The sequence below is a fragment of the Muntiacus reevesi genome, chromosome 2, assembly GCF_963930625.1.
Source record: "Muntiacus reevesi chromosome 2, mMunRee1.1, whole genome shotgun sequence".
Classification (NCBI taxonomy): domain Eukaryota; kingdom Metazoa; phylum Chordata; class Mammalia; order Artiodactyla; family Cervidae; genus Muntiacus; species Muntiacus reevesi.
The window spans coordinates 269,264,655-269,273,538 of NC_089250.1; the positions used below are offsets into that span (position 1 = coordinate 269,264,655).

At 42.0% G+C, this 8,884-nt stretch overlaps 1 pseudogene; it reads left to right on the forward strand.

Moving 5' to 3' along the window:
- The first annotated feature begins 1,834 nt into the window (after positions 1-1,834).
- On the forward strand, positions 1,835-8,539 carry LOC136161588 (zinc finger protein 665-like; annotated as a pseudogene).
- Positions 8,540-8,884: the final 345 nt, after the last annotated feature.

Here is an 8,884-nt window from a genome sequence, read left to right on the forward strand (position 1 = left end):
GGGAGTTCAGTGCAGTCAAGCGCTTACTTTACAGAAGGTTTTCTGTCAGTCGTGAGGAGCTGATGTCATCATTTAGTGGTTTAGTGCTTTTCTAGATATGAAGAGACGCAAGGATTGGGATCATGAAAGCAGTTCTTGAAAATATCTAACTCTCTAAAGACCTGTGCCACCAGATTTTGCTGGAGCAGAGTGCTGCAATCCACCCTGAACTCCCTCGAGGGAATTGAAGTCAACAGTTGGAGCACTAAAGGGTTCATTTTCCCCAGAGGCAGATGGCAAACGCCCTTGTTTTTGTTGTTGAGCCACTGGAAATTGACAACACTCACGCGTGTTTAGTAGAAATGCTGGGGTTTAGGAGTGGGGGTTTTCATCACTCAAGCCCAGTCCTGATCATTTCCAGTACACTCCACACTCACATCACAGATAGATTCTCATCACATTTCTGTATTTTCCAAAATGTTTACAAGAATCATATTAGTGCTAATCTATGTTCAACTGTGTTAAATTTTAAAATATAGCTCCATGCAAATGATACAGACTTTGCAGGACATGAAAAGATTCAGAACCAGAGCTCTCTAATTTTTTATCATTGTGTATGTCTGCACCCATGTCTATTTTTAAAAATTAAAATAATATCATCCTCAAATATTTATGTACACTTTCAATCAGTTAAAAATTATCCTGCTTTTATTGACATCACAATTTTTCTCTATTACTATTAATAAGTATCCCATTTTAGTGTATGTCTGTATGAATGAACATGTTAACATCATTTGATTGATGTTTTTCTTTTTCTTTTTTGAAGATTCCCTGAAGCAGGGAATAGCTACCCACTCAGGTATTCGTGCCTTGAGAATCCCATGGACAGAGAAGCCTGGCAGGCTACAGGCCCTGGGGTTGCAAAGAGTAGGACACAACTGAGTGACTAACACTTTTCTTGTTTTTAGTATTATTTACAAGTACAGAAATTTCTATAAACTTTCATTAGAGTTAGCTCTGTGCATTTGTCTGTGTTTTATTAAAGTCTAGAGTCATAAACTGAAGTAAACGTTAAGCTATCATTTAAAGAATGTTTGTTAAAATATTTGCCAAAAGATGCAACAGCAGCATTATTGATTTTACTTTATTTCTGCTATACATTCAAGACTGTGAAAAACTGTCAGAAAGATATATAGTATGTACCAGATCATTAAAGTGATTCTTGTCACCGAGGTTACTATCCTATCAGACTTGTAAAATCTGTAAAGCACTTAAAGTTCAAAGTTAAATATGAATTCTTTCCTTACTATTCTGCTTCGTTGCTGTTCAAACATTGTCACTCATGGAGGAGAATTTTCAACATTACTAGTTCAAATAAGCTTGTTAACAATGTGACATACTGAGCCCACTCCAGAACATTTGGATCAGGAAGTGCTTTTTAAAAATATTTCCTGTTTCTTTTGATAGACAGTTAATCCTCTGTCAACTGAGTACAACACTCAAAAATAAATATGCCAATGTTGATCTGATTATTTTGTAATTTCTCTTCTAAATCAGAAGAATTTCTGTAGTGGTTGATGGATCATATCTCATCCTCTTTTCTTGGGGTTAAAAATGTGGTAGAAAACATTACTGTGTAAAAATTATATTGTATAATATCAGCCACTCTCCTAAATCAAAACCATTTCTCTGACTGGTTTCATCTTGGGTCACATTAGGAAGTCGTCCCACGGCCCCATGGCATCTGTACTTTGTATTTCAGGGACGGCTGACGTTTCAGGATGTGGCCATAGACTTCACTCAAGAGGAGTGGGAATGCCTGTTCCTCGGTCAGCGGGAATTGTATAGGGACGTGATGTTAGAGAACTACAGGAACTTGGCCTCCTTGGGTGAGGATAACTTCTTTCCAGAATCCCTTATCTACCCGCTGGGTTTTGGTTCCTGTATTTCTAGAATGTCTCCTGGAATCTTCTGCTTCTTACAATAGTTTTAGATCCCTGCTTTCTATGGGAAAATGGGTGTTTCTGAGTTGAGAAAGAAGACTTCATGATGATTCATTATGATTCTGACTTTTGCTTGATGTGATCTGCCTCCTTCTTCTAGGTTAGTGGTAATTCTCTAGGTTCTGTGGTATAAGAGGGTGCCACTCTCCTTTTCAAATCAGATTTCTTCTAGTTATTTACTTTGGCCTTAGTAGTACTTGACTAGAATCTCAAGATCTTTTCTTTATGTATTTGTTAGTGTTATAAAAGTACATTCAATAAAGTGTTTGGGGATATAATTTTCTAGGCTATATTAATATTCAACCATGCCTTCTCTAGAGTGTTAATATAATGAGCAAGATTACAGTATTGTGTCCGACTCTTTACGATCCCATGGAATAGTCCATGGAATTCTCCAGGCCAGAATAGTGGAGGGGGTAGCCTTTCTCTCCTCCAGAGGATCTTCCCAACCCAGGCATCAATACAGAGGTCTCCCACATTGCAGGTGGTTTCTTTACCAGCTGAGCCACCAGAGAATGTTAATACAGCCTAGGAAATGATGTCCCCAAATACTTTATTTCTAGACTGTATTAATATTCTACCATGCCTTCTCCGGGCTTCCCAGGTGGCACCAGTGGTAAAGACCCTGCCTGCCAATGCAGGAGACGTAAAAGAAGTAGGTTCAATCCCTGGGTTGAGAAGATCTCCTGGAGGAGGACATGGCAACCCACTCCAGTATTCTTGCCTGGAGAATCCCATGGACAGAGGAGCCTGGTGGGTTATAGTCCATAGGGTGGCAAAGAGTCAGACATGACTGGAGCGACTTAGCACACGTGCCTTCTCTTCTCACCTGAATACATATTGGAGTGGAAACTGATGAGTCTCTAGCAACACAAACACTCCTTGTCCTGATAGCAGGTCTTGTGGTCTCTAAGCCGGACCTGATCACCTTTCTGGAGCAAATGAAGAATCCCTGGGATGTAAGGAGACTGGAGATGCCAGCCATATACACAGGTAGGTGTGAATGGATGGAGCCAATGACTCAATGACAGGTCCAAGGATCAGTAAGGAATTCATCCTCTGTCATGTGGTTTGGGAAGATCTGCTTCAGTGGAAATGATTTTAGAGAAGCCTGGGTTTCTTTCTGCTGCTGTCTTAGGCGGATATCACGTGCCCCATCCTGTCTCTTAAGTCATTCCTGAATTCATCTCCACTGATTACTTTTCTCAATCACAGTGAGAACTGAAAACCTCCTCTTGGCCTGTGACAACCTGCATGAATCAATTACTATTGCATTTCCTGGGGGCCCTAGGAAAACTGTGCACGTTTCTGAATAACTCTAAGACGCTCCTATTAAAGCTTGTTTCTACCGCTAGATGGTAGTATGTGAGTGGAATTGTAGACATACTGCGGGTTTTTTCTGACTTATAATTTCTAAAACACTGGAAGCTACAAATATGATCTTATACATTTTAAATTTAAGTAATTTCTTCACTGCATAAACCAAAACCTCCCTAAAGAGAAAGAATGCAAATCAGTGTTACTTCAAAGTTTCTGTTTTCTTCATATGAACTCATATGAAACGTTAAGTGTATTTGCCGCAATTCCTCAATGCTAAAAGACTTAAATATATTCAGTTAGCTCAAAGAATTTTCAAATAAATTGGCATAAGATCCTAAAACATTTTCCACTATACTTTTTAATGGTTTCAAGCTATTACAATTTTTAGGTAATATAATCTTTTAAAAATGTTCTCATTGGAGTATAACTGGTTTACAATGTTGTACAGCAAAGAGAGTCGGTTATTTAATTTCTCAAGAACTACTTCTTTATTAGTTAATCTTGTTATCAGCTTCCCCAGACTTTGTCCCTTGTGTCCTCACTTTCTGATTAGACCTACGTCAGTATCATTTCTGATGTTTAGATTGAAACATCTAATGCTGCTGTTGCTAAGTCGCTTCAGTCGTGTCCGACTCTGTCCGACCCCGTAGACGGCAGTCCACCAGGCTCCCCCGTCCCTGGGATTCCCCAGAGGAGAACAGTGGAGTGGGTTGCCATTTCCTTCTCCAATTCATGAAAGTGAAAAGTGAAAGTGAGGTCGCTCAGTCGTGTCCGACTCTTAGCGACCCCATGAACTGCAGCCTACTAGGCTCCTCCGTCCATGGGATTTTCCAGGCAAGAGTACTGGGGTGGGGTGCCATTGCCTTCTCCGAAACATCTAATAGGACACGCTAAAATAAGAAGTGGGTTAAAGAGTTAGAAGGCACCTAGTGGTGTCTCCATTTAAGATGACTTAAGTCAGAAAGTAATCATTAGACTGCTGTCTCCTCTTCATTTAGTGGTTCTTGTAGCTTTTTGTCTTGCTCCTTCCTCTACACCATACTTCTTTGTCCTCTCATTTTGTCACATTTTCTGGGTTTGTGGTCTGTTCTGCAGGCTGCAGGATCCTAGCTCCTCTTGGTCTGTTGTCTTCCCCCTGGGGGGTGAGGTTGGTCCACAGACTTGTGCCCTTCTCCCCTTGATCTGGGCTTTGATTGCTGTTACTGTGACCCGAGCCTGCCCTGGCTGTTGAGGGGAGCTTCCCCGTGGCTCTGTGGCTGTCACCGCCCTGTCTGTGGTGGGTCTGCTCCCTGGTTGGTGGAACAGAGCCCCCAGATCTCTTTCTTCACTGTGATTCTGATCTATGGTGGAGGCAGGTGTGATTGGAGCACACCCCCTGGGAGAGAAGCCCCTGAGGATTCCTGTTCTGGGGATGTTCCCCTCGCGGTGTGCTCACGCATTGTGTGAGTTTCATGTGACCCTGGTCGGCACTGCACTTGGCCCCACCTCAACCATGGGTATCTCTGCACATGGCCCTGGTGTCTCTCAGATGTTGTTTTCACCAAGTCACCAGCAAAGATCCAGTGAAATCAGGGCCCAGAATTGCTTTCATGGAGCTGGATCCACTGTGTTGCACTGGGGGAGCTCAGACTGTGGCCTGGCCCCAGCCCCTCATGTACATCCCCACAAAGTCTACAGTTGCTAAAGCTACACCTCCATGACTGGGGGAGCCCTGGTTGTCCTTCAGATGCTCTGTAGGGACTGAGTTGACAAAGCCGGTTGCCTGTGTAAAAGCATGGTTAGCGCAGCTGCGAGGAGAGACTTCAGCTTTTCTTTCTTAACCCTGGGGCTCAGCTGTGCTTTCAGCTCCATCTGAGCATGTGGCCCACGCACAGGTGTCTGCTCCAGAGGCTGCCCCAGAGCACAGGAGTCGGCTGACGGTGGAGGAGGGGCATTGGGGAGGCCACGGAGGGGGCTCAATAGAGCCCATCTGGGTGGCAGCCCTTCCTACTGCCAGGGATGAGGGGCCAGCACAGGGGGAGAGAGGCTGTGGTGGGGTTTTTCCCTTCGGGCATCACTCAACAATGGCGCTCTGCTCTATGGTGGTTCAGGCTTCCTCCACAAGCAACCCATTTAGAGAGCTTCTCCCTCCCTCCGGTTCCCTCAGGATGTCTCCTCACAGCCAACAGCAGCCCTCTGCCTGGGTCTGCCCTCCACACCCCACGTTCCAGCACCCAGCCCTTGTCTGCAGCAGTGGACACTTTCTCAGGCGGGTGGACAGGGCAGGGGTCAGTACCCCATGTGCAGGTCTCACTCTGTCCTTCTGCCACAGACTGTTGCCATGTTCTCTTCCCACAGAGAATGAGGCTCCCCTTCTGTCCCAACTGAGCTCCCCCAGTGAGAGGCTTCTCCGGACATGGAGACCTCCTCTCTTCAGATCCCCCCCCCCCAAGTGTTGCAGGTCCCATCCCACTTCCTCTCCTCTTCCTTCTTTCTTTGGTCCTACCTGGCTAAGTGGGAATCTTTCTTGTCCTTTCAGGTGTTGTAGGTCCTCTGCTAGTGTTCAGAGGGGCCTCTGTGAGAGCTGTTTCATTTCTGATGTATGGTTGATGCATTTGTGGAGAGAGATGAACTCCAAGTCTGCCTAATCCTTTTGCATCTTGATTCTTGTGTCTCTATTTTCTCTACATTTTTAAGAATATTCACTGAGAATAGTAGATTTGGTATCTTTTACTTTGATAAACTTTTATTTGGTATCTTTCAGCTATGTCTTCTCACAACACCTGTGCTTTGATGTCAAAGAGTCCAAAGTTAGAAAATTTAATCCAAAAGGCAAACCTAGGAACATATGGAAGAGCTCATCTTGGAAATGAACGTTTAAGGAAAGACCAGGAATATACGGGGCTTTGTAAAAGGCCTAGAAGAACTTTATATGGACATAAAGGAACTGAGACAGTTTCACATAATGCAGACATTACTGCCAAAAGAAATGAGCAATGTGAGTCAAATTGGGGAAAACACCCATTTCAGTTATCAACATCTGCAGAGAAGTGTATCTTTTCAAGCAAAGGCTTAAATCATTTTTTGAAACATACACGTTCTCTGAAGTGAAATGTGGAAAATCTGGAAAGTCATCCAGTCTCTACTGCAAATACTCATTCAAACCACTCTCAACACAGGCTTCAATTACACATACATTCAAGCACGTCTGAAAACCAGAAATTTAAAAATGATGGGGAAAACTCACAATATAATCAATTTGAGGTATCTGTGAGCAAGGGGTCATTATTCTTCCACCGACAGTTTCTCTCTGTTCCAAAATGTGTAATGTTGATAATAAAGGAAAAGAGTTAATCCCATGATCATTGTTCAATACACATCATGATATGGTTAATATGGAACAACTTCTCACATGTAATAACACGAGTCAGGCCTTATGTAAGAGCTCTACCCCCAATAATTACAAGAATATTTACAATGGAGTGAGAAGCTATTCATGCAATGAAACTGGGTCTAAAGCTGAACAAGACTCTAACCCTATGAAACATCAGGGACCTCAATCTTCAGACAAGGATTCTAAAAATAGTACATGTAGGGATATCTTTTATCAAGCATCAGGTCTTCCACTAAAGAAGAGTACACATACAGGTGAGAAGACTTATAATTGTGAATGTAGTGATATTTCTAATCAGTCTTCAAATCTTACTCAACAGCAGAATATTCAGGATCCGCAGAAAAGTTACAAGTGTAAGAAATGTGAGAAAGCCTTTACTAACTCATCCAGTCTAAGTAGACACAGGAAAATTCATTCAGGATGGAAACCTTTCAAAGGTACAGAGTGTGGCAATAGCTCTAATCAGAATTCAAAGCTTAGTCAAGATTGGCAAATCCACACTGGCAAGAAACCTTATGAATGTAAGGAACGTGGAAAAGCATTTATGTCTTGCTCAAATCTTAGTCAACATCAGCGAATTCATACAGGGGAGGAGCATTATAAATGTACAAAGTGTGGCAAAGCCTTTAATCAGAACTCAAAGCTTACTCAGCATCAGCGAATCCATACAGAGCAGAAACCTTACAAAGGTAAGGAAAGTGGCAAAGCCATTTTTATGTGTTCACATTTCAGTCTGCAACAGCAAGTTCATGCTAGGGAGAAACCAAGCAAATGTAAAGAATGTGGCAAAGTGCTTCCTTGTAGCTCATGTCTTACTCAACATCAGGTAATTTATATGCAGCAGAAATCACACAAATGTATGAAGTGTGGCAAAGCCTTCAATCAGAAGTCAAATCTTACTCAACACCAGAGAATTCATACTGGAGAAAAGCCTTATAAATGTAAGGACTGTGGCAAAGAATTTAACCAGTGCTCAGGTCTCACTTACCATCAGAAAATTCATACTGGAGAGAAGCCTTATAAATGTAAGGATTGTGGCAAAGCATTTAGACAGCACTCATGTCTTACTAAACATCAAGTAATCCATACTGGAGAGAAATCTTATAAATGTAAAGAATGTGGAAAAGCCTTTAGTCACTACTCAACTCTTATTAAACACCAGAGAATTCATACTGGAGAGAAGCCTCATAAATGTAAGGATTGTGGCAAAGAATTTAACCAGTGCTCAGGTCTTACTTACTGTCAGAGAATTCATACTGGAGAGAAACCTTATAAATGTAAGGATTGTGGCAAAGAATTTAACCTGTGCTCAGGTCTTACTTACCATCAGAGAGTTCATACTGGAGAGAAACCTTACAAATGTACAGAGTGTGGGAAATCCTTTAGTGAGAACTCAACTCTTATTCAACACCAGCGAATTCATACTGGGGAGAAGCCTTATAAATGTAAGGATTGTGGCAAAGACTTTAGCAAGCCCTCAGGTCTTACTTACCATCAGAGAGTTCATACTGGAGAGAAACCTTACAAATGTACAGAGTGTGGGAAATCCTTTAGTGAGAACTCAACTCTTATTCAACACCAGCGAATTCATACTGGGGAGAAGCCTTATAAATGTAAGGATTGTGGCAAAGACTTTAGCAAGCCCTCAGGTCTTACTTACCATCAGAGAATTCATACTGGAGAGAAACCTTAAAAATGTAAAGAATGTGGAAAAGCCTTCGGTCACCACTCAAGTCTTAGTCAACACCAGCGAATTCATTTTGGAGAGAAACCTTACAAATGTAAAGAATGTGGAAAAGCCTTTATCAAGAACTCACATCTTACTCAACATCAGAGAATTCATACTGGAGGAAAAACCTTGTAAATGTAACGAAAGTGGCAAAGGCTTTAATCAGAGCTCTCACCTTATTAAACATCAGAAAGCACATATTGGAGAGAAACTCTTGTAATAAGTGATGGAAGAGGTTTGTCCTAAACATACACTTCAGGAAATAAAGGACTATTTATTTAAATAAGACAACGAATGACATGAAAAAATGTAGAAAAGTATTTGATGAAAATTAAATCTAAATAAATACCAGAAATTGCACACTAGAAAAAGTGAAAGTTGCTCAGTCGTGTCCAACTCTTTGCAACCCCAGGGACTGTGTCCATGGAATTCTCCAGGCCAGAATACTGGAGTGGGAGGTGGGTTCTTTTCCAACTGAGC